This window comes from Armigeres subalbatus, chromosome 3 (genome assembly GCF_024139115.2).
Source record: "Armigeres subalbatus isolate Guangzhou_Male chromosome 3, GZ_Asu_2, whole genome shotgun sequence".
NCBI lineage: Eukaryota > Metazoa > Arthropoda > Insecta > Diptera > Culicidae > Armigeres > Armigeres subalbatus.
The window spans coordinates 353,762,582-353,790,530 of NC_085141.1; positions in this window are offsets into that span (position 1 = coordinate 353,762,582).

A 27,949-nucleotide genomic window follows, 5' to 3' on the forward strand; every position below is an offset into this window, starting at 1 on the left:
TGGTTGTTACAAATCGATGATACGCATTATCTTGTAGAATAAATATTTAATGCAGAAAACCGCGAGAAGTTATAGCATTTCTCAGTGGGAGTTGAGCAAATTTCGTTTCCTTTACCTTTGAAAGAAATAAATTCACTCCTACAACACTCCGTAAAATGTCAATATCTTTGCCTAATAAACTCTAATCTTCTCGTAGTTTTCAGCATAACATTCTGTATTTTATTCTACATGAACTGAATGCGTATCATAGTTTTTCATCGTGAATTCCCGAATAGAAAATACAATAGGAATACATTAAAATATCATAGAATTACAATACATTTTATTGATGAACAATCAATTCTATTGTTCTTCTATTGTACCAATTAAATTGCCTTATTGTTGTTCCAATAAACGAACAATAAAATCTATTGACAGCAAAATGTTGATAATAGAATTACAATAAATTCTATTGTAATGGCAAAAATTTGTTCGAGAAAAAAAACATTTTTTTGTGAGCAACAATAGAGTTTATTGTAATTACAATTAAATTTATCGTATTGTTACAACAATTTCTATTGTAATTCTTTTGGACTTTTTATTCGGTTGTGCGTCCAACTGCAAATCACTGTTTTCTGATGTTTTGCATACATTTTCCATATAAACTTCCAACGAGTTTAGCTACGCCCAAACTTGACCGAATGGCTGAAATTTTGTCCAGAGTCAGGGCATCAAATAGATCCGAATAAGAGGGCGGACAACCAAAAATTTGAAAAAGTTTTTTTTGAGCCACCTTAATGATCATATTGCATAAAAAAATCTTGCAAAAATAAAATTTCGAGATAAATTTTAAATTGAACCCGTATACAATCTTTGAATAGACTGAGTTTAAGATCCTTGAAGGTTATGCGGATTAGTTTTGCCAATTTCTGTTTTAAAAGCTTCAATACTGCACATCAAAATTTACATCACCATGGCATTTCAGCCATATTTTACATTAAATCAATAATAAACAGAATAGTTTTCATTATTTTGAATGTAGTAAAACATGTCGTACCCATAATTTGAAACAAGCAATAAGATCCACTTGATAGAGTGCCAAATTTGTAACGAATTAGCTCAAACGAGGCCCCTGTCCGTTTACATACGCCTAATAACTGAAACGGTAGTTGGCTACCGATTAATATTAAAGTAACGAGCAGCCGTCATCTTTTAATTCTACGCTTGCTTCTTTGTTGAGACTAGTGCCTCTGAAAACGAGAAGTGAAAATTATTTGGATTCAGGACAGTTTCACCTTAAACAGACTGGGTGAAATTAGAAAGTTCGTTCTGAAAAACTCGAAAAACCTACAAATTGTTTTGTAAGATTATACAGTGACCACATAACAAAACACTCAAAACATTCTATCGCTAACGAAAGTCGATCCAAACTTATTGGATTTAATTGACATTCAATTAACAAGTAATGTAAATGTCGCCACCAAAAATTTCAGCCGGAAAAAGTGTTTGTGCAATTTCTACGGATTTTTAAAAAATAAATCAGATTTCCATACTAATGCACATCGAGAATTTAAGGACGAACCTATTGGAATCCAATTTTGTTTCACCTTGCGTTTTCATGGGCACCACTACACGTAAAAAAAATTGCCGTCGAAACTACCATTCCTAGGGTTATTTTAAGCTAGGATAGGATGTGACAACTCAATTGAGACTGCCTTGTTGTTTTTAGTCGGTTGCTCTGACGAGGTGGTCGCCAGTGCAGCCAAAGTAATTTGTTACAAAATCTTCCAAATATCATGTATCAAAATTTGATGTTTTTCTTTCCGTTCCATCCATTATTTATGTAAGAGAAGCGAAAGACTAACAGAGAGAAGTTTTCGCCAATGTTAATATAATTTTGAGATTTAAAATGACGGAAAGGTGAATCGTAAAGCTTAAAATCAACAGTTTTAAACCTTTACAACCATTCCCAAGTAACAATTTCAAGACTTCATGGATTTATTTGAGTTTTTTGACAGTTTTATCGCTGCTTTGTTCAATGCTGCAAGATTAGCTTTATTTGAAGTCTTATAGCTATCTCCAAAACCATAATAAAACGTCTAATAAAACCACAAATGTCAAAAGCTTCATAAACTTATGAGTGGGCTAATGACTATCTTGAGGACTCCAATAAAACCAATTCTGAAAACTATAATAAAACCGGATATTTTGGTCATAGACTTGTCTCACGCATAACCTCCATAAAACTTAGTGGTTTTTTATAGGTTTATAATGGGATTATACAAGAACATAATGTTTATGTTCAACTTCATGCACTATGGCCAACCGAAATGGCCAAAAACAAAAGTTTTTATCATAATGTTTCTGCTACAAGTTTCTCGAAAACTTAAACAAAGAAAATAATAAATACGGAAAATGTCCCGATCTTCATCTCACTGGACATATTTTCATCTCATCGCGAAACAAACAAATACGGCACCAATTTCGTCGCTTCTTTTTGTGAACATGCGTGCTCACTGCTGAAAAAAATCATTTTTGTAATTTGTGAGAAGCAAATCAAATACCTTTCCATTCCTTTGTTTTTGATGAGATGAACATCGGAGCCATGAGATGAAATCCAGGAGCTGTTCCCCCACAATGAATACGTAAACTTTGAAAATTGGGCATTCGCATATTTGAAATTTTGTTGTTTATTGACAATAAAATCCATAGGTCAAATCCCACTCCTGAGAATGGAATAGATAATGAAAATCGAGTAAACTAACCGAATATGTCTTTTTATTTCCGTTAAATTAAGATAGTATAAATACGAACACGCAACAAATGGTGAGATAATCAATATTTGAGATGTTCTACTGCCGCTGTTCGAAACATAACTTCAATTGCAATTATTGTGGACCCCGGTAACTTGAACGCTGAACACGTTTGAATTTGTAGCTTGATGGCTTGATCATCGTTCACATTAAAAATAGTTCAGACGCCATTCAGCACGAGGAATGGCGAAATTGAAAAAAATAGTCATCGTGAAAGATAACGCATAAGCAAAACAAACAGCAAAAAGGTCAGACAGAAACTGTTTTATCTGATGCTTATTATATAGTTATTAAAAGATCGAATTAGAAATGAACGCCGTTAATTTGATTGAAGTACCATTTAAGTTACTTGGAGTCCACGTATCGAACTTGATTCCTCTCTCCATCTTCTCACAGTACTTTTATTGCATTCATTTTCCTTGTACAATGAATTAATTAGCAATTTCTACTTATTATGCTTGAAAGGTACGCAAAACTGTATTTTGACCATCACAACTACCCACGACCCCTCCCCAGCCGTCTGTGAGTCAGGGGGTTCTGCCTAGGAGGTGGTGGGGTTAACAGGGGGCGCTGTTAATTCCCTCCCAAAAACCACATATCCGCAAGCAAACCTTATCAAGCGACCGTGTGCCGCTTAAAGCATACAAGCCCCTAACCCTGAATCCCAAGGTGTCAGGCGACCCGTGCCGAAGGGATGAATGGCCTGGGGGTGAAACAATTAGCCAGGTCGTTAACGGAGCCTGTGGAGGTTCCACAGAGTGAGGGCTGCTTCGGCGGCAAGCGGGTGGCAGTGGGTGGTACCCACACACCCCAAGTGGTGCACATGTGGTGCAAGCGAACGGGAGTTGGGGTATTACTCGTAATACCCCACAGAATGAGGGACCGAGTGTATGGGTGAGCACACAAGTAAGTCTCGCATGGTACGCATGGTCGGTAGTGTTAGAATGACTGAAGTCTGGTGAGGCCTGGCAGGAGTGTCGGGGGCAGATACCTCTGCGGCACCTCAGAAGTAGGGGACACGAAAGTCTCGCTGCGTCTGGCAGGAGTGTCGGGGGTTGATGCTTCTGCGGCACCTCAGAAATCGGAGACATGTAAGGTAGTGGTGTGACCCCGTCCCAGGATGGGAGACCACCACATTGGCTGAGGACTACCTGGGCTGAAACGTCAATGGGTGGGTGCTACCGGCATAGTACCTTAGGGAGTCCTATTGACAGTGTCAAAGCCCGGGTAGGTGAGTGTTAGGCACGCTTGACGTGCCGGGTGTTCCACGCCCAAACGATGCACAGGAGGTGCACAGAGTGGATAAAATGGGAGATGGGGTATTACAACCCCCACTGAGTGAGTGACTGAATGTCAAAGAGAGTGGTGCACAAGTGGTGCAAGCGATTGGGACTGAATGTATGAGCGAGCACACAAGTTAGACTCGCATGGTACGTATGGTCAGAGTGGCTGCTTAGGTAGTAGTGTGATCCGGCTGTCAGGGACGGAATGAGTGAAGTCTCGCTAGGCCTGGCAGGAGTGTCGGGGGCAGATACCTCTGCGGCACCTCAGAAGTAGGGGACACGAAAGTCTCTGCTATGACTGGTAGGAGTGTCAGGGGTTGATGCCTCTGCGGCACCTCAGAAATAGGAGACATGAAAGGGTCTGCCTCGTAGCTGAGGTAGGAGCGGCATAGGAGCCACCAACCTAGGGTCGCCTCCGGCTTGGTAGACAAGTGGTGCCACCCTGTTGCAGGACGGGGTGAACACCACACTGAGTGAGGACTGTCTATGTTGTGAGATGGCGGCATGGGGTACCCTGCAGGGTACTTATAAATTGGTCCTTGCAGTCATTCAAGCGGCATAGGCAGGTGAGTGTTGGGGCACATGTGGTGCCAGTGTGTCTTGTGCAAATGTGTTGCATGGGGAGTGTCGAAGAGTTGAGGCGCATACGTGCACTTGTGTACGTCATGGAGGGGGCGCAATGCCCAATAGTCATCCCCCGAAGTATTGCTTAATTGCGGGCCGGGGGAATGACTGGAGAGGAAGGAGTTGGTTTTAGTGGGTCGGGAGTGGTGATCCCATCCCCACACTACCTGGGTTCGCCTCCCCAGGTGTCTGTTTGCAGATTTCCATTACCTTCGTTAAAAAAAAAAAAAAAAAAAAAAAAAAAAAAAAAAAAAACTACCCACGGTGTAGTAGCAGCCATAATGGCAGTATAGAATTGATTTCATATCGGCGAAAATCTTTTGCGATATTCACTACCATATGTAGCAACCGCTGCATTTCAGAATGATTTACAAATCTCGGAGCACGAGAAATTTTTCGGTGCGAATCGAAATGCCACAAGTAAAAAAAATACTGTATATTGATTTAAGATTTGCTCAAATTCAATTTCCGTAAATCACGATATTCCGATGGCGCATTTAAATAAACTGGTTTTCTTACCTGGTTTCACCAGAAATTCGAAGGCGCATCAAAATTGTATGCACGCGAGCGAGTTCTGGGGCATCCAATTTCCGATGATTCCATATTATTTTACATCCATATCCATGAATGTTGTTTTTTTTTTCATTCTTCCATTCCTACGATTTCTCCCTTTCTTGACAGCGGTTTTATGGCAGCTTTAATAACAACCTCGAGCTTGCTTTGAAGACGTTCTCAAGAGTGGTCCACTTGGTCATAACATAATCTTGTAGTGGTCTTCAAGATGTTGTCATGTAGATCTTAGTTTTATTGCTTGTCTTCAAAATTTGCTCTCCAAAACTGCTAATGGAGTATGATAAAACTCAAAATGTTACTTGGGATTGAGAATAATTAATATGGCTGCAAACGCCAATATAAATGTTCAATCAAAGGTAATTGCCTATTTCCGGGGATTAAACCACCCGACTTGGACGTTAATTTACAATGTTATGAAAACTCATATGTGAATATGTACGTTATGTGGAAGATATTGATTTGGAAAATGTATTGGAGGTAACCACTTTCCCTTCGATGGGACTCGAACCCATGACCCTACAGTACGCTAGACTGGAGCTTTAACCAACTAAGCTACGAAGGACCTCCGTCGGCCTTCGCAACCTAGCAGCTACTGAACGAGCTCGAGATTCCCAAATTAGACGCATAGTCAAATCACTCGCAATCCATTTCTCAAGCCAATACTTCCACATGTGTATTGTACACGTCCACATCAGAGGAGCGTGAGTATTTAGAATGTCTGGCGGGTATACACATTCTTCATCAGCAACAGTACTGATCAAGTGAGGTTGTGTAAGCTATTTGCCAGTCGGTCGTCAAGCTCAGACCCGACCGCATTGCGTGAGCAGAGCACGCAACTCAAGTTCAGTTCAATCAAAGGTAATTGCCTATTTCCGGGGATTAAACCACCCGACTTGGACGTTAATTTACAATGTTATGAAAACTCATATGTGAATATGTACGTTATGTGGAAGATATTGATTTGGAAAATGTATTGGAGGTAACCACTTTCCCTTCGATGGGACTCGAACCCATGACATCCTTCGTAGCTTAGTTGGTTAAAGCTCCAGTCTAGCGTACTGTAGGGTCATGGGTTCGAGTCCCATCGAAGGGAAAGTGGTTACCTCCAATACATTTTCCAAATCAATATCTTCCACATAACGTACATATTCACATATGAGTTTTCATAACATTGTAAATTAACGTCCAAGTCGGGTGGTTTAATCCCCGGAAATAGGCAATTACCTTTGATTGAACTGAACTTGAGTTGCGTGCTCTTGCCTACGCAATGCGGTCGGGTCTGAGCTTGACGACCGACTGGCAAATAGCTTACACAACCTCACTTGATCAGTACCGTTGCTGATGAAGAATGTGTATAGCCGCCAGACATTCTAAATACTCACGCTCCTCTAATGTGGACGTGTACAATACACATGTGGAAGTATTGGCTTGATAAATGGATTGCGAGTGATTTGACTATGCGTCCAATTTGGGAATCTCGAGCTCGTTCAGTAGCCGCTAGGTTGCGAAGGCCGACGGAGGTCCTTCGTAGCTTAGTTGGTTAAAGCTCCAGTCTAGCGTACTGTAGGGTCATGGGTTCGAGTCCCATCGAAGGGAAAGTGGTTACCTCCAATACATTTTCCAAATCAATATCTTCCACATAACGTACATATTCACATATGAGTTTTCATAACAATATAAATGTATTTTTTACCAAAAAACTGGTACTCAAACATTTAGGTATTTTGTTCAATAACAACTTTACAAACCTGCAACACGGCCAAACTAACAACATGGTGCCCTACGAAAAACGCACTGCCACCAGTCGAAGTAATCGATTGTCATTTTCAACCAATCAGCAACCGGTACGATTGTGACAGCAAATCGGTACGATTTTTACTGACTACTTGGCACATCCTATCCTATATTTTAAGAATATACATCGACGATTTTCAGCAGATAACAAACCCGTTTGATTCTACCATGCGCGCAGTAAAATCAACTGTGACCCATGCAAGCGGAATATTGTCACATGAACTGAAACAGTGGTGATTTTTTCTGAGACCATGGTAAAATTGACTGAAATTTCTTTTAGACATAGGGAGGGAACCCCCTCACTAAGAATAACAATAAATACTGACAAGTGAAGACATTCCACTAAAAAGCTCAAAATAATTTTCTTAACAAAATGGCATCCAAGCGGAACGAGCGAAGTACTTTTATAGATTTGAAGAGGAGGATCGCAGGTATTCTTAAGGACGTGGCCTTCTTTAAGAAGTGTCAAAATGAGAGGCTGACTCCTGTCAGCCTCAGGATTAAGATGGAAGTGCACATCCCAAAATCTATCAGTAAGAGGGCGGAATCGGATTTGTTGAAGTTGTCAATCAAGGGACACTATGCCAAGCTAGAGAGGTTGAACTTGGAGTGCTACAACTTGCACCTCAAGCTGGCAAAGGAGAACCAAGACTCTTTCGACATATTCCTAAAGAAGGTACAGCGGGCCGAAGAGTGTGAAGCGGACAGGAAGAGGAGACTGCACAAGAAGAAATTGACCATTCTACGAGGGAAATCAGCGACGGAAGTTAGAACGACTAACCCCACAGTACAAATGATCGAGGGATTCGTTGTTAACCGTTCGACACAGCAGTTTACGGAGGAACAATTAGCACACCTCAACAAGGGGTTAGGGTATGCGACAACCCAGAAAGCGGACCTAGAGCAGATAATCGTGGATACTGAGACAGCGATTTCATGAAATGTTGATCAACGGGACCAGGATAGTGTGAGAAACATCGTAGCAGACGCCATCAAAGCAGGACATCATGGGACATCAAACAAAGACGAGAGGAGGATTCTAAAGGAGTTGAAAGATAAACCAGTTTATTACATGAAGGCGGACAAAGGAAACGCAGTGATAATAGACAAAGAGGACTACGATAAACAGATGACGACAAAAATCAACGGAGGACCATACAGGCATTTGAGAGTGGACCCACTACCCGGACTAATCCGACTTACGGATAAAACGATAAAGGAATGCAAGACGATCATCGGAGAAACCCGGGTTAAAATGACGAACCTTGTGATACCAAGGATCAAATGACTACCAAAGATACATAAGCCAGATACAGAGATGCGAGAAATAGTTTCATCAGTGGGATCCCCTACACAAAACTTGGCCAAGGAGTTCCAGAGTATGCTGAAGCCGTTCCCCAGCAGATCAGTTGTACACGCCCAGGAGTTCATCAAGAGGATATTGGAACCAGGAAACATCGGAGAAGAGGACATCATGGTATCATTCGACGTAGCGGCATTGTTCCCAAGCGTTCCAGTGAAGGATGCTCTGAACCTTTTGGAGGATTGGCTACTAGAACAACGGACGGATACAGCATGGCGAGGAAAAGTAAAGATGTATCTCAAGCTTGCAAGATTATGCATGAATGAGAACTACTTTACATTCCGTGGAAGCTTCTACAAACAAACGAAGGGTGCACCTATGGGAAATCCGCTATCACCGTTTTTGTGCGAATTATTCATGGCGAATTTGGAGGACAACCTAGAGGAACAAGGAGTACTACCCGAGAAATGGTGGAGATACGTGGACGACATTTTCAGCATTATCAACCGGAAAGATCTACCCAGGATTTTGGAAGCGATAAACAATGTGCATAAAGACATCAAATTCACCCACGAGGAGGAAAAGAAGGTAAATTACCTTTCTTGGATCTACTGGTTATCAAAGGAACAAATGCAACATTAGACTTCGAAATCTACAGGAAGCCCACCAACAGCATGAGAGTCATCCCATACACATCAAATCATTCGTATCAGCATAAAATGGCAGCTTTTCATCACATGATCCACAGGATGCAGACGATCCCCCTGAGCGAAGAAGGAAAAACGAAGGAGCTACAACACATCATGGAAACAGCGAAGATCAACGGATACAAGGAAAGAAAAATACAAGCAATCATCAACAAGAAGCAGAGGAACCTACGGAAAAACGAACTGACAACACTGACACCGATCGATGAACCGCTGAAGAGGGTATCGGTCCCCTATGATCAACACATCACCCACCAGCTACGCCATCGACTGAGGAAATTCGGCATCGATTTAGTATTCTCCAGCAGAAGCAATCAACTGAAGACACTGTTGGGCTTCTCAAAGGATAGAGTAGAAATGTTAAATAAGGCCGGGGTTTATCAAATTAATTGTTCACAGTGTGATAAAGTATATGTAGGTCAAACAAAAAGATCGTTAGATGTAATGTTCAAAGAACATATTGCAAAAGTAAGTAAGGCTAAGAGGGAAACTGATAAGGGATTAAATTATGAGTTTAGGTCTAAGGTAGCTGAACATGTATATCAGGAAAATCATTCAATTACGACATCAAACATTAAAATTTTAAAAAATGTCTCTTCTCCGTGGAAACTTGATGTTGCTGAGAGCTTGGAAATCTACCGACAGGTACAAACACGGTTGTTGAATAAATATCAAGGAAATGGTAGCTCCTGGCTCTTCAAGTTTATACCTATGTAAGCATTCCCAAGCAGCACAAGATCAATGAAACTGGTTACAGCAACCTAATTGAGACTAAATCGGGTCACACATAAGCTACTGTGACCTATGAACAACATGTGTGCTGCTCGGGTTAAGCGCAACAAGCGAGTAGAAGTAAGCACCGTAGTAAATGTAACTAGATAAGTACCTAGATAAATTATTATACCTACACATAGTATAAATAGTGTAAGCTTGACTCATTTTCTTCAAGTCGAGTAAAGTACGAGACACTGAAGACGGCTTTACTGTTGAGGTCGGCGTATCTGTCAAGATACAATTAAGTGGTGGAATTCAAAGGGATTGTACAAACTCGTATTATGACAAATGAATACTAGAGTTCCCTTCCTACACCACGGCAGGCTACTGACTGATACTTCTGCCAGCAGCTACAGTTCTCTTTATTCAACAACAGGTAGGGTTACTGCTCCTGGACTTCATCTCATAGCTCCGATATTGGTCTCACAAAAAACAAAGCAATGAAAAGGTATTTTGTTTGTTTATTATTTTTGTGATTTTTTTCAGCAGTGAGCATGCATGTTAGCAAAAAGAAGCGACGAAATTGGTGCGGAATTTCTTTGTTTCGCTATGAGATGAATATATGTACAGTGAGATGGAAAACGGAACAGTTCCCCTATATACAATACATCCATAACAAACTTCTTTAATCTATACCAAAGAGCAACTACAACTAACCGGCGCCTTAGCCATCTACTACCTGATATTACAACAATTTCTTGGTATAATCTTTTTATTCTGCGCTTGCAGCCAAAATAGAAAGATGACAGTTATTCATGCTTCTGTTGCATCTTTATCGAGATTGAAAACGCGAGGTATAATTTAGTTGGATTCTGGACAGTTTCAGTGAACCTTCAAGAGCCAATAAATTGAATAATACGAAGAAGTACTAGAATCATGGTATTCTATTATCCGTATATTTTATAACTAAGCTTCCCATAATCCCATTTCCTCTTCAAATATACCATCCAGTATTTAATCAATCAAATGAAAATATATTTTAGTTACCAGATAAAGATTGTCGCTTCGGTTCCCTTTGTTATGCTGTCTATGTGATTCTATTCTTACATGCCATTCATTCATGCTTTATGGCTTTGTAGTACTAGTTCATCAACACAGCGACAACGCTTTTATCTTCATTAAAGCTTTCACTCAAAGCGGCGAAATGGAAGCAAAATAGAAAAGAAAGCTACAAATTATCCTGTGCTGCGGAAGCTTTTTCATTATTAAATGGTGCCATCTGTGTGTCGTTCTGGCTTAGTACAATGCACATGAAAATAAGATGTGTGCACTCTGAAATCAAGATACTTTTGTCAAGTGATTAAGCTTGTAGTCTGGATCAGTACTGCGATTTCTCATTTTCAATGAGAGATGTCATGCGATGCTTACGTATCTGTCCTATTCAATATCTATAGAAACGCGAAAGATGAATGGCATGCCACAAAAGTTTAGAAAAATATTTGTTCCGTGACAAGGTATGAAGGTGTGCAATATCTGATTTATTTTTGTATTTATTACCACTTCTAACTCGGTGAATTAAAGGTATATGATTAGTTTATCGACCAGTCATAAATCTTTGCATATATTTATTTAAATAATTTAGAAATTTAAATTTTAAAATAAAGCACAATATCTTTTTATGATTGCCTTTCATGCAAAATTGATCCAAAAACCCACGATACTTTTATTTGGTGCCCTAAATAGAAAAAAGCGCTTTGCTCTTTGTTTTATGCTGCTTGCAATACTAGAAAAAAAGAACTATTCTTTTGCTTTATGCACCTGGCTTCGATAGGATCTGGTTGGACGCCAAATGTGGCCATATGTCGGTCAATATTGGAAACAATTGACCTTTCCCGTCAAAAATGCTTATTCGCTCAACCGATCCTTTGGCTTTGGCAACTTTCCCAAAGAACCCATATTTTTTGACGCCTCGAAGTTTTTTTTTTAATTTAAAACAAAAATCGAAAAAGTGTTGTTTTTAAGATTGGCCCGATTTTGAACGAACAGCGGGTGAATTTTTCAGGCCGGATCACACGTGCAGCACTTCTCCGGTTTTTGTTTTCAATTTTAAATAGCGCCCAAAGTGGGAAATAAAATTTTATTAACAAATGGCGAAAGTGCTCAAAAACTTGCTCAGCAGTTTGAGATTGCCCATCATTTTAGTCTAGATCTCACTAGTACAATTGAGGATCAGGTTACAAGGAACTTCGAAGACATTCTCAACCAAGATAATGTTTTTGACCCTTCGTTGGGAACTAATTTGGATGAAGTGAGATCTATTACTAGAAAATTTAAAAATATGAAAGCCCCGGGTGATGATGGAATTTTCTACATACTAATCAAAAAACTTCCTTAGAGCTCTTTATCCTTTTTGATTATTTTTATTTAACAAATGTTTTCAATTTGCCTACTTTCCAGATAAATGGAAAAACGCCAAAGTTGTTCCAATTTAGAAGCCGAACAAAAATCCAGCTGAGGCTTCTAGTTATCGCTTTCATCAATAAGCAAACTGATTGAAAAAAATATAATAAATATAATGATGGTTGATATGAATGAAAATTCTATTTTTGCTGATGAGCAATTTGGTTTTTGTCATGGGCATTCAATTCATCAGTTATTAAAAGTTACGAATTTAATTCGACTCAACAAATATCAAAGATATTCGATATAGCGAAAGACTTGGCAGTGTTTGACATGAAAGTTTGATTGTAAAATTGATGAATTTTAATTTTCCTCTGTACACGCAATAAAGGGTTCATGAATTCATGAACTAACGAGTTCACGGTGTATTTTTTCGGGAACAACAGTCACGGATTCGGGAATGCAGTCACGTTTTCTGGAACGTTCTGGAAAACGTGACTGGTGTTCCCGAATCCATGAGTTAAATCATGGTGTATTTTTGCAGGTTCATGAATTGGGAAACGCTTTTTTTTGCTTGTACATTATTAAAGTGATCCAAATTATTTATCATACCTTGCGGGGTAGTACGGATATCAACAGTAGAGGTGAAGGCTTACTAGCTTATCCCTCAACCAATAATATTGATATTTGCAATAGGGGAAATGATCCAACATTTTCTAATGCAATTAGACAAGAAGTCTTAGATCCGACACTGTGCAATCGGTAAACAGAATAAATATTGGCGACGATGGGCAAGCTGAGGAGTCGCCTGTACTAGATGTGGTTAAAAAAGCTAATAAAGTGCTGAAAAACAATAAGGCTGCGGGGAAGGACCAGCTCCCGGCTGGTATTGAGCAGCTTTATGAATGTCTGCACCATATTATGTCGAAAATATGGGATGACGAGGAATGGCCTGCTAGCTGGATCGACGGCCTCATTTGCTCAGACTGGAGTGCGCCAATTACCGAGGAATATTTAACACTCCTTAATTCGGCGTACAAAATTATGTCCCGCATTCTGTTCATCAGATTGATACCGCTTGTAGAGTCCTTCGTCGACGAATACCAAGCAGGTTTTCGTGAGGGCCGATCAACGACGGATCAAATGTTTATCCTGAGACAAATCCTTGATGAATTCCGGGAGTACAACTTGAAGACACATCATCTGTTTATTGATTTCAAGGCGACGTAACGTAAATTCAGTGAAACGGAATGAATTGTAGCAAATGATGTTTGAACATGGACGTTAAAGGAGGCTGATCGGAAAGCTTTTGGAGTGTTTGAGCGTAAGGTGCTGCGGACAATACTCGGCGGTAAACAGGAGAACGGTATCCTGCGGCGTCGCATGAATCACGAATTGTGTATAGAGGGCTGGATATTATTAAGCTTATACAACACGGCAGACTGCGGTGGGCTGGTCACGTTGTTTATATGCCGGAAGAACATCAAGCGAAGATAATATTTAGTAGAGAACCCGGAAGAAGCCGCAGGCTTCGTGGAAGGCCGCGTACTGAGAGCGCGTTTGGCTCAGGATCAAGTCCAGTGAAAAAGGATACTCCATTCGGCGAAGGTTCATCGAAGAGCTGTAGCCCATCAAGTAAGTATCACTGCTTCTGAGTCGGAAAAAAATCTTCAGGGTGATCAGCTATATCGTTTCCGGCAAGGAAATCAAATATCTATTCTTCATTTTAGGGCCCAATTATTGCACTAGTTCTCCACCTATTCGACAAGCTATTGGCATACCCCTGCAAACGTACATGCATCGTATATTGGAGTGAATATCCCAAAAAAAACCCTTATTTTTTTGGGGTTTTCGCCATTATAAACAAGAATACTGAACTGTAGATGCATTGTTTCAAAACTTTACAAAACTTAAAAATATGTCTGGGGCCGGAGTGGTGCTGTAAAATGACTCATTGCATGTTAAAGAATGGTGAACGCATGGTTGTTTGTTTATCTTTATCATGGTTGTTTGTTTATCAATCGGTTTGTAGCCGATTGAACAAAAATCTTACTGGTGAGGTAAAATAATCGCAAATCAAATTTAAGTGATAATAACATGATAATGAACAACTCATATTGAATTGTAATGGTAATATATGTTCAGAAATTTTATACAAAAGATTATGAGTGATTTGATGGGTTAGGCCTGGGTTGCCTGGGGGGTGCGTTATGTAGGGGAAACTGGACACATGAGCCCCACTTTTTGTATAGGATATTTCACGATGTAACATGCACACATTTGCACGCTTTTTGATGAACTTGATAATGAATTTAATTAGTTAGGCCGATACAAATATTAAATTTATTTTATGTCACCCCCCCCCCTTCAACTTTCCCAAAAAATTGAGGGGGCGAAAAAACATGTTTTTTTAGATCTTTTAATTTTCTTTTTATTTTGATCTTTATGCATTACTGTTTTTATTTTGATACGAAATATATCATTTATGGATCATTAATGTGTCCCAAGAGTATTTTAAATAGAAATACGAACATATAGCTCTATCGGCATAAATATTCAATATCCTATGTTCGAAAACGTGGATGGAAATGGGTCGGCCATATATTGCAAGGTGCTTAGACGGAATGTAAGGATAGGATATTGAATATTTAGGATGTAAGCCTAAATATTCAATATCCTATCATTACATTCCGTCTAAGCACCTTGCAATATATGGCCGACCCATTTCCATCCACGTTTTCGAACATCTTTTGTTATCGATATTTGATGGCTTTTTGGCTCGGCACTGTAAGTTCGTTTGAATTATACATTTTAGACATCATCTGCGTTGTCTTTGCCTAATCACAACACGCTTCACGATAGAGTAGTACATTCGAATTTTGGTGCGTGGATCAATCCGGTTGGGTCTCCAAGTATTTCGAAAACTTGCAAAGGTGGCCCCAGCCTTTCTGACTCATGGTTCCATGTCAATCCCAATTCCGTTATCTGATGATATCAGACTGTCAAGATATTGAAGTCCTCCGATCGCCCGGCTACTGCAAAGTTTGAGGAGCTTTTTCCATTGACAATCAACCACCTGGCCCTGCGGGCGTTGATGGTGGACCCGCCGCAAAAAAAAACATACGGTCAGCTCGTTAAGCACACATAAAAGAGCATCGCAATACTAATATAGCGTTTCGTGTTCATTAGCCAAATCAGAGTCGTCTAGATATCCACAACAATAACAACCAAAGCAGCTCAAGGCATGATACACGGTCAATCGCACCCACCAAGATCTCTTCGATTACGCTGAGAAGTAACAGAGCAGATGGAATGCATCCTTGTCTCACATCAACGACCCAGAATGAGGTCAGACAAAGCTCTGACCCTATATGATAATCCCTTGCATCCCTGGGCGCCAAACAGATCTTTGTGATTCATACAGACAAAACAGACAGCATAGGGTCACATCCGCCAACTGCCGATCGACCTTGGAGCCCCTTTAAATTTCCTGCATCGGATGGCTGCTTTTCGAAGAACGCAGCTGAGCCAGGATATCCATCCACGCCAGCCTGTCCTGTCTACAGCAATGCCCGACTCCCACTTACAGAGATACATACATACCGTAGACGGGACTCGTATTTTGCTCATCTGATTCTTCCCGTTGCTCATCGTTTGATTCTATTCGCTTCTCATTCTCCAGTCGGGTTACATTTATAATCTATTATATTCAATGATTGCGCAGCTCATTCAAGTTGATGTCGCCGGTTTCGATAAAAGTATTCTTCGCCGCCCACTTCTATTCTACACTGCCACCTTCCAGAACATCCACTACTTGAGTTCCATATTCTTCAACTAACAATCTCTTCACAGCTGGATCTTCTAGTCGACCTATGGTGAATCGACACCCGAGTGAATTCTCCTGCCGCTGAATTCTGGAAATGTGTGGTCGGATCTTGCCCATTTAAAAGATAGTCCAACGCTATGTCATCGCTAGCGTTTATTACGGACTCAAGTAGGCACCGTCTTTATTTTCAGGTGATCCATTTCCTGAACAGCCAAATACTAGTCCTTACAACTAAAAGCGGTTCAAGAGAAGTAAGTCAAACGCTGTTGGCTGCAGACTCTCTGGTCAACAACCGGCGATAATCGCCTACTCTACAATATATCACGCCGCCTGATTGAAGCTAGGACAAATCCGTGGATGCCAGAGAAAGACGCGACATGTCAGTGACCAACTGATCAGGTGAAAAGTTCGTGCAACAACTCGAGTTTTGACGACTTATCCTTATTCAGATATGGGGAAAGGTTGACGGCAGCAGGCAAGATTCCGCCCGGATGATCATGTAAGAACCATACTGTCATGGTTTGCATCATCCTGGACCAGGTCAATGTATTTGAAGAGTCCCTCCATTTGGTTCTGGTTGGCCACGGAAAATCCTTCGTTCGTCTGAATCACGCAAAACTGAGGGGCGTCTCTAGAAGCAAAGGAGGTCTAGACAAAATCCAGAGTCCAGCACAATATAATCGCTAAAGTGAGTCAAGGCTGGATGTATTATATCTCTGTTGCTGTTGCTCATAGTAATCGACGACATCATGGGCCACTCTAGCAGCCCACCACTATAGAGCAATCGTACTACCTCGACCTAGATGACGATACTGCAGAACTAACCCAACAGTGGGGTAAACTGAATGACTTGGTTGAACGCTCCCCTCATCAATATCAACAACACCGAATCATTGGATGTCAACAACTCCAACTCCACGGTAGCCGGACAAATAGTGAAGAAGGTCGAAAACCAACGTTGGGCGGTGGTCTAGGCAATGCACCAAATCCCGAATACTCAACTCTAACGTGGAATCTGTAATGTTATACGCCAGTGATACTTGGTGCGTATTAGCAGAGATCACATAGATTTGCAAGTATTCATCAATCGATGTCAACGTTTCACAGCTCGGACCTGGTGGCCTCACAACTTGATTCTGAATGTTGAATCCCATCGACGTCGCCATCTAAATCCGATACCAACAGCAACTCCACAGTGTGACGTAGGCCTGCCACGTGAGAGCGGAGACGCAATCTGGAAGCAAGCGCTGGAATCCGTCCCACTTTATAAATATCACATGTACATGGGGCTGAGAAGGAAACCAACATAGCCTATGTATTGTATTATATTTATTTAGCTATTTTTACAAAGCAATAGAGATTTATTTTAAAACTGTTTGGAAGAATCTTTTATTTGTCATAAATCAACTGGAACTGTAACTCTCAAAAAGCAGGGTTATTTTCAGTGTATCGTACCTTTGCTTGGAGTAAGGTAAACGAAAATCTGCAACCATACGCCTGAGAAGACAGCTCAGATCGTGTGGGGGTCGGGAAGCGCCCAGGTAGCAATCGTCATCCATGAGCCGTTGCATCCTCTCTACGGGTTTATCCGAGGTCGTATCTATGCTGCTAACAAGTAGCATGGCATTCCAATAACTTTAGGATCGTGGACATGCTGATATGGCGTGCTTCAGCGATTCTACTTCAGACGTCACCTAAGTATTCAGTAAAGTAGTCTGCAATTTCCGGAAAGTCTGCAATCCCGAGCTTATGCAAGAACGTCATGAAACAACTGTGTTCAAACAACACATCTGTGTTTTCAGAAGTACATCTGGCCATTGCCCCTATTGATTCAACCAGTTTGAATTTCATACTTGACTTAAACAAAAGCTTATAATTCTAGCAGTACTTTGGTGTTATGGATTCAACAGTTTACTTAGAGTTTATCAGCAAAACCAGCCCTTTCCAAAAAGAAAAACAGAAATTTCTACAAAAACAAGTTCCAGCACTTTTCTAATTAGTTTTTCTTAAATTAATTTTAATTAATTAATTAATTAATTAATTAATTAATTAATTAATTAATTAATTAATTAATTAATTAATTAATTAATTAATTAATAATTAATTATTCTAATTAATTAATTAATAATTAATTAATCTAATTAATTAATTTAATTAATTTTCTAATTAATTCTAATTTCTAAACCTACATAAATTTTGTCCTAAATTCGCTACTGGATAAATATATTACAAATATTCACATTCTTTGCTTTTTCTAAACATTCTTTGCTATCATTTTCCATTAAAATTTTAAATTTTCCATGAAATAATTGCATTTTTGGACTTTTTTTTGTTTCCTTGTTATTTTTTTTATTCCCCCCTCGTTCATTTCAAGAGCTGTCGGACATAAAATAAATTTAATATTTGAATCGGATATTCAAAAACGTCATTGGAAACAGTTATTTGTTCATGGAAGTTGCCAAAAAATCGATTTTGCCGAAAGATAGAAAATTTGGCATTTTCAAAACTTCAAAACTTGATACCCATATAGGGAGAAATTGATCCCTTTATTAGCTGAACATGTTTAGTATCTTCCAAGTCTAATGAAAGGTCAAATTGGTCTATTCTAAAATCCTAACAATTCTCCATAGTCTGTCGTAATAGCAGTCGTGCGAAATTGAAATATTGTTGGTATTAAGCAAGGCTAATATTTTGGTTCTCGAATAGAGTAATAGTGCAAACCATTTACTCCACTGAAAGACAGTGGTCATATTACGACATCCATGATGTTCCCAACAGTATCTCTCTTTGTGATTGATACAGTTATGACACAAAAAGGGCAATAAATATATCTTTGTAATTTTAAAATCTTATTATTTTATTAAATCTCTGAAAATTGGTCACACTGCAAATGCCATGGCCAATAGTAAATATCCCTGAGTACCTGTTTGGGGACCATTAAAAATAGTCTGTGATACATCGAGATCGCAAGATTACTACCAATATCACAACCGTGATCATACTAGGATGGTGACTTCATACATCAATATGGCGCTATCACGCATGCTTTAAACATCATCATTTTTTGTAGTTCGTGTTATTATTACACAAATGCGATTTGTCTTAAACGACTGACCAAAAGTTGATGAATGAGCCTGTTATTAAATATTCTTCAGGCAGATTTACTAATAAATGGTGATTGTAGGCAAACTTCTCCTAGTTGAAACGGAAAGAATTGAATACCAGATCGAACAATACTGATTTTAAGCCCAGTGATTTGTTGAGTATTTTCAAAGCTTAAGGTGAAAGTGGGTTGAGTACCAAAACAAAGCTTTGAAAGTATTGGTACAATAAAAACTGTCATATACTGTAGTAGTATTGGTGTCGTATTTATCAAAAAACAAAAAATATTAGTAGGGTGGTTCAAAAAACGACCCAGCACCACCACGCTCACTCGATTCCGTCCCATGCTCTCCAAAAACCGATTTGAACAAAAACTGGTTGAGCGCAAGCCGGTTCAAGTTTGTATGAAAACTACACCCAAAAAACAGATCTTACAATTATTGTATAAAAACGTGGCATATACAAATCTGTAAGATTTTTATACAAAAATTGTATTAAAATAATACAAATCTGTATAATTTCAATACAACGATTGTATTTAAAATTTTACAAAAATTCTATATGCCCAATTATTATACAGTTTCTGTAAGGTTCTTATGCAGAACTGTATTAAAATCTGCCATCCGCTGCAGCGCGCTGGTTGGGTGTAGTATGGGAAACTAAACCTTTTATTACACTGTCTACAGTGCCTCCCCTCTAAACGTTGGTGAAAAGAGAACCCACATAGTTGAAAGCAACATTCCTGAAACTTCACTGAACGAAAACCGCACCGCAGGAAAGATCCATTGATTACGTAACGCAAAAATAGCATTTTATACTCCACTCACTCCCACGTCACACTTTTTGTATGAAGCATTTGCCCCTTGTGCGATTGTGTAGACTAGACTAGAAGTATGGTGCGATAGATATCACAGACAAATTCTGGGTATTTTGTTGAATTGCACGTTTCACTGATGCCTTCTGAGAAGCCAAATGATCATGCTAAAGATTCGCAACCTCGCCTAAAATCGACTCACAATTATTGGAACGACCATTCTATATGGATTGTCTATGGAGTTGAAGCTCTTGAATATTTCATTCAGTCATATGGTCTCCCCCTTCGCCATCGCCCTATGACGGAGTGCCAGAATCAGAATAATGTTAAATTCAACCTCGCCATATCAACTGTCATACACCCAGGTTTTTTTTACACGGTTGGAATTCATTAATTTCCCGGTTAACCCAAACTTTCAAAGCTTTTTAAACACCACCTGAATTTTCTTTGATTTTTTGTGAATTTTTTCGTGGGGTTAACTCATTATTTCATTGACGCTGAAGGTTGTAAACGACTAAAACCAAACCGTGTAAAAAAAACCTGGGTGTACAAACCTGTGCTCGGTAAGCCTCTAATCAAACCATCGGATAACACCCAAATTATAAATCATAATCGACTGAGCGTGGCGGAGCAAAATTATTTTTTGAACCACCCTGTTTATTATTTTGCTGCTGCCGGTGCCGTTGTTTACATTCGCTCCGCGATCAGTTTTTAATCGTTTTTTCGGGCAAAAATAGCAGTTTATATTAAGTTTTCGGTTTAAACAAGTGACTGATTTCGAAAATTGATGTTTAATTTGCATTCCATCAACATTTCGGGGTGTTCATGTGCGGAGAAGTGAGTAAAAACTTGATATTTTCAGTGCCCTTTGAGAAGAAGTGAAGTGCAGTGATAAACCCACCAAATCGCGAACGGCTAATAAATTGGCACGAAACTGCTGATTTATGATATTATTCGAGCCGAAATGCATAGGACTCTTTGGATAAACATGTTCATTATCACGGGAAGTGAATAAATATGCTGTGAACAGGTTAGTAATTTGAATATTAAACTTTTGTTCGATGCTGTTCGAAGCATTCGAATGCTGGTGGGAGAGGGGTGCGGGAGGTGTGGGATTGACCCGTGGAAGGTCCGGTGCCATCTTGACTGCCATCGTGGTACTCTTCCAACTATGTCCTTAATTTATACTATTTTTCATTGAAAATAATTTCAAAATGTATTTAATAAAACTAATCAAAACTAAGTATGTTCAACTACACTTTATTCTGGTTAATGAAACAAGGCTATTTTTTTTTTTTTAAGCGTTTATTTGTCGTTTAGTTAATTAGAAATAAATATTTACATAATTGTTCAAAGTACGATATCTAAAAGAAAATTCAGCTCATTCACATCTACTAATCCATTGCACTTGTCAATGAATGCGATATATTCGCTTAAAATTTTAAGAATTTTTCTTCGTGTTGGTGTAGCAATATCTACAAGAGTGGGCCGCAACAGATCATCGTGTTGAAAATCGCGTCGATCATCCGTCAGCGCTTGAAGTTTTTGTTGCAGTAGTCGATACGCGTCTCGTACTCTGGGGCACTCAAAAAACTTGTGTTGGATAGTTTCTATCAGGACTCCACAGTGAGTGCATTGTTCTCCATCGGCACGTCTCATAATAAACAGTAGTCGCCTGTGCGGAACTTTCTGGTTAACCCACAGAAATAATTCACTGCGTTGATGAGGAAGAAGAGCACGATCTGCAATGTTCCTCCATACACGCTTCCAGTTGGTGGTGTTAATGCCTAATTCTACTTTGGGTTTATCCGTACCTCTAACGTAGAAACGATATATGATGTCAGCAGAGTGGTGTTGGCGAATTTGGAAGGGAAGGTGTGCAATATTATTTACAATTTGTTTGAGACATGGAAGGCTTGTTATGGTATTCACAGGAACATGGTTTGCTTGGTTTAGGTAGGAACTGTAGAAAGGCATGCTGTCGATTTCTCTTAGATGAGAATTGATCAGAAGAGCGCGACATTTGAACATTGGGAGGTGTAGGTTGATTCCCCCGTCCTCCGTACGGCGTGATAATTGTGGCATCGGAACGGTTGCACTCACGCCACGATAGAGATAACTCCGCATGGTGGCTGTAAGCTTGGCGATGTGTGCTGCCGTAGGGGCTAGATTCGCAGCGATATACCATATTCTTGATAGCAGGAACGTGTTGAGCAGTGTTGCTTTTTGATGCAGCGATAGACTGCGCATGGAGTGAAGCCAAACTTGTTGCACGAACTTTGCTGTAAGCGAATCCCAGTTAAGTGTAGTCATTTCTCGAACCGAATTGGAGAATATCACACCAAGAATTTTAATGTTATTCTCGGTGCGAAGCCACGGCAGAGTGATTATGTTTCGTTCACCTATGTCAATCGCAGATGTTTTTGCTTCGTTTAGACGTGCTCCTGATACTCGCCCAAATTCTCTGAATAAGTTTCGTATTTCGTTTAGCTTGTTGACGTCGGTGATTATGGCAGTGACGTCATCTGCATAGGCGACAATCAAATTATCACCACACGCTTGTCTTAAACGATGTAGCAGTGGATGCAGATAAAGGACAAACAAGTGCATCGAAAGGGGATCTCCTTGGCGGACTGATCGTTGGATGGGGAAGGGTGACGAGAGGTGTCCGTTGATCAACAGTCGAGAGGTGGAAGCTGATGCTATGCGACCCAGCAAGGCCACTAACTCTGGGTTGAATCCATGACCAATCATTGTGTTGAAGAGGAAGTTTTGATCAACCCGATCAAAAGCACTGTCAAGATCGAAAGAAACAAGTTTGGGATTCCTTCTGTTTGCTTTCAATTCCGCAATTCTGTGTTTCAGACCAAGTGTGGCCTGAAATATGTTGTTTCCCGAGTTTGAACACTTTTGTGCATCACTTAAAATACGGTGACCCTCAGAATATTTTCTAGTCTTTGCTTTATTATGCGGGACAGGATTTTATAGTCAAAATTGACAAGACTTATTGGTCTAAATGAACGAGCGGTATCTACCGTTCCACGCTTCTTAACCAATACAATCACTCCGTCGACAAACTGCGCTGGAAAGTTTAATCTGATGGCATCATTCATGATCAAATTCAGCTCTCGGTGGATTGTGTCAAACGAACGCAAGTAAAACTCTTTCGGGAGACCATCAGGTCCCGGCGACTTCCTGGATGAGCTGGTTCGGATGGCGGTTAGAATTTCAGTTGTCGTTATTTCATTCATGCAGGTTTCATTGATGACGTCGTTTTCTGGAATGATCCTCTCGCATCGAAAGGCACTTCTGTCGTTCACTTCTTCCACATCTTCTCGAGCATAGAGATTGGTATAGTATTGAACCATATGATTGCGGATCCCATCGCTGTCGTCGATAAGCTCGTCTCTCTCATTCTGCACGCTTTCGATAATAGTTTTTTTGCGTGTCCTTTCTCCTAGCTGGAAAGTGGACAGTGGTTCTCCAGCTACGAATGTTTCGTTAATCCGTACAAACATTTCGGAAAATTTTCGCTGATGCGTGAGCATTTGGGCTTTCACCCGATTGATTGTAGTCAACATGTTTCGATTAACATGATACTCATCGTAGGCTTGTCGTAGAAGGGTGTAAAGTCGCTGTTGTTCCCGATGAAAACTCTCGAAAACAATCTTTGATTTCCATCGGAAAAACGATTTGATTTTTGGTTTCACAAAGTGCAACCACCATTCTATCCAAGACGAGTAATTTCGACGTTGGCGAGTCCAATATTGCCACCGCGTTTGGAATTCACTGATATGTTCGCCGGTTATGAGATGGGGACGAAGCGACCAAAAGCCTCTCCCGGGAGCTCTATCGGGCAGGGGAAGACACAATCTCGCTGTAAGAGCCTTGTGATCAGAGAAGCAGACGACGTGTACAGCGGTTTCCCTTAGTTGTTCTCGAAGGCTGGCACTCACATACAGCCGATCGAGCCTGGACGATGAGTTGTGGCAGATATAGGTGAACCCTATCACACCACACACACATCATGAAGACGCATTTGATGAACGGTGGCTTTGAGAGCAGGGCTGGCGTTGTTTCCTGTCGCGTCGCACTGCCGAATCACGCAGTTGAAGTCGCCTCCCAGGATGATTCGATGGCGAAGATAATACGCAATGGTGTTGTTGAAGAAACGTTCGCGCTCAGCACGGTGGACGGAACCCGAAGGTGCATATACATTGCAGAGTGTGGTGTTGTCGATCCGTAAGGCAATCAGTCTTCCATCCAGGCTTCTCTCCACGTGAGAGTATTTGATATGCTCCTTAAGAGCGATAGCCGTTCCTCGTCTTGTATGGTCTACGTTGCAGATGACATTGTACCCTGACAACGTGAACCGATCGTTTTCTACTTCTTGGAGAAAGATAATGTCTAAATCAGAGGTGGTAGCGAAAGTGCGGAGGGCGCTTATTTTGGTTGTATTGGTGATTGTGTTGATGTTGATGGTGGCTATGTTGACACTGGTGTAATCCATTATTGTTGTGGATTCGTACCCGGAGGCTCGGCTGTGATTTTCGGTCGTTTCGTTGTGGCGCATTTTCTTTCCTGGGGGAGGGGAGCGCCGGCTGCGAGTTCGCCGACTGGTGTTAGAATTTTGCGAATTATCTGTTTCATTGCCATCAGTTTTGCGTTGTGCAGTGTCGCTGATCGAGATCGGCAGCGGAGTGAGGTGGATAACAGCTTGGGTAGCGTTAGCCTTCGGTTGACAAGAGGGTGCTGCGGGAGGCGCCATCGAGTTTTTCTGCTGCGTTGCCGGAGCAGTTCTTGTTGTCTGTATACCGTGTTCGGGAGTTTGGTTCGCATCTGGTCGATGCGACGAGTTGGGAAGGTCGTGATGCTCCAATGATGGATGGTTTGACTTTGCAGTTTTTTTTGTCAGCGCTTGCTGTTTCGCAACACTTGCGTACGATTGATCGGCTGCTAGCTTTTGCACGAGTAACTTTTTGTTTTGTACACATGGAATCCCAACATGTACGAATTCTTGGCAGTGTAGACACGTCTGGCGTTGCCCCTTGTAACTCACCGCCGTCTCTTCCCCGAGAATTGATACGAGAGAAGGAATGTTCTTTTTTACGATCATTCGTGCGATGCGGACACCAGTCTTGACGCCACCGAAGGCAGATCGTTCGTCTCATAGAAGATCGCGAACGGTGAGAACGTCTCCAAACTCGGTTAGAAACTCGGCGATTTGATCGTTCGAGATTTCGTTTGATAGATCGTATAACCGTACCTCTACGGCTCCGTCCTCCATTGTAATGCGCAGTTTGTAGATTTTTCCATCAAACACGAACTAATGCTTGTTGTCGTGTCGAGAAACGATCGTTTCGGCTAGATGGAGGGTATTAACCTCAACGAAAGTACAACCTAGCCGTCTGCTTGGTTGTAGCAAGAGCACGTTTTCTCGCGAAAGACCGAGCTCTTTTCCGACGAATTTATGAATGTCTTCATGAGAGAGCAATTTTGGAAATTGCGAATAATCAACGCGAAACGTGTTTTCGCGACGCGGCATCACGACTATCGCGACGCGTTAAATGTCACTTTGGCACCTGTTGCGACGTTGAAACGATTAATAAACGTAGAAAATAGTCCGTGTATGACTTCCGAAATACGCTCGCTCGAAACGATGTCGACTGATCGGCTCGGAAGTTGAGCACTAACTGAGGCTATTGAAATATTCAAATTGCGCGTGTGTCGCCTGATTGACAAAATTAAAGAGAAATGAGATTTATGTGCACCTTTTTAACTAAAAAAGAATTTTAACAGATCAATTAGTTACATACAATACAATAATATGCGATGGTATACAACAAACGCCTTAATATATGCAATATCATTATGGATCAAGTGTGTCCAAACTGTGGGGGATCAAGTGTGTCCATGTTGAGTATTTATCTTGTTTTGTTTTTCGTATTCAATGGAAAATAAGCAATAGTTAATTGAATCAATTTATTCAATTCTACAATAATAAAACTTTGTCCAGTAAAAATTTGACACTTTTTGGTTGGACATATTCAAAGTTATTAAACTTTTCTTCTTTGAGTATGAGTATGAGCATGATGACCGCACAATTCATAGTTGCTACTCCGTGATTGACTAGAACTTGCGAAATTGTACAGAGAACACAATAAATGGGGCTTGGGATTAGCTACCCATTCTCAATGTTCACGTTTCGGGAGTTCAAATTTCTAAAGTCAATAACGGCACCGGACACGTCCTTTCGGTCATATAGGAAGGGAAGGATTGTTAGTCCGACTCTCGTTGCTACTAGAGACCGAGTATACCTCTGCATCTCCACGATTGTCTTGGGATAGGATATCGTTTTAGTTTGAAAAGGATAATTTATCTGGATTCACTTCGGTAAGTGATGCGATCTATGGGATGGGAAGTAATACTCTCGCTGTCTGAAACTTTCACTTTCTGATTTTCTAGACCAACATTTGAGAAGGGCGTAAAAGCCAAAATTTATTTCTTCTGATTCTTCGTCCACGTATATAGCTAAATATGTAGACGAAGAATGAGAAGGAATAAATTTTGGCTATTACGCCCTTTTCAAATGTTGGTCTAGATTTATTCACTCACCCGCGCAAAGCAGAACAAAATTACGGCGACCGGCCGATTGTTTTGCCTTCCGCACAAAGCAAAACCAAATCTCAACGACCGGCCGATCCGCTTACTGGAGTAACACGACTGGGCAAGAAAAAAAAATCACTTTCTGATTCATTTACTCACCCGCGCAAAGCAGAACAAAACCAAGGCAACCGGTCGATCGTTGTGCCATCCGCATAAAGCAAAACTAAATTTTGACGAACGGCCGATCCACTTACTGGAGAAAGTCGACCGGACAAGAAACAAATTTTCACTTTCTGATCAGTTATTAAACTTTTCTCCTTTGAAGAAAAAAAGGATTGAGAATACTTAAATAATAAAACCTCTCTAAAACCCATTTACATAAAGTAACTAATATCAAATGTTAGGAGCTCTGGAGCGCTCTTGTGAACAACAAGATTTAACCATAGTAACCCGGATTCTAAAAAAAAACTATTGCTCGGTAGCATCTGTCTATGATCACATATTTGTAACAATCGACAAAAGTAGGCATGGAAGAAATGGAAGGATAAAGTTTGTGATATGCATAAGTATTAGGGTGGCTCAAATCAGTATGGAAAAAACTTTTCTGACATTTTTCGATGGGCCGCCCTCTTATTCGGTTCTATTTGATGCCCTGATGCTCTGGACAAAATTTCAGCCAAATCGGTCAACGTTTGGGCGGTGCTAAACTCGTTGGAAGTTTATATGGGAAAATGTATGCAGAAACATCCAAAAACAGTGATTTGCAGCTGGACGGTACAGTTTACGATGAAGAACTATGATACTCATTCAATTCTTGTAGAATTAAATACAGAATGGTATGCCGAAAACCTCGAGAAGATTAGAGTTTGCCTGGTTAGTTATTAGCATTTGTCTGAAGTGGGTTTGAGCAAATTTCGTTTCTTTTACCTTTGAAAAGAAATAAATTCACCCCTACAACACTCCAGTAAAATGCTAATATCTTTGCCTAATAAACTTCAATCTTCTCGCGGTTTTCAGCATAACATTCTGTATTTAATTCTACAAGAACTAAATTAGTATCATGGTTCTGTCGGAGCGTATAAAATAAAAGAACAAACCATTTTCACATTTTCTTCTATATGTACTTCCATTTTTATTTCCATTTTTTTTCATACCACATCACTACGGCGCACTACCTTATTCACTGACATCTACTTCAAAACTGACTGTTTTCAACGTCATCCAGATGCTGCTCAGCACGAGTTTGATCTCTCTCTATTTCTCTTATGCTCTCTACATTTGCACGATTTAGCATTGAGTTGCACGTTAGGAATAAAACAACGATTTGAAGTTGTAATTAGGTATACCTTATTAAATTAGTTGAATATAAATAAATCAAACCAAATATTATATAACTCGTTCCTACATCCTC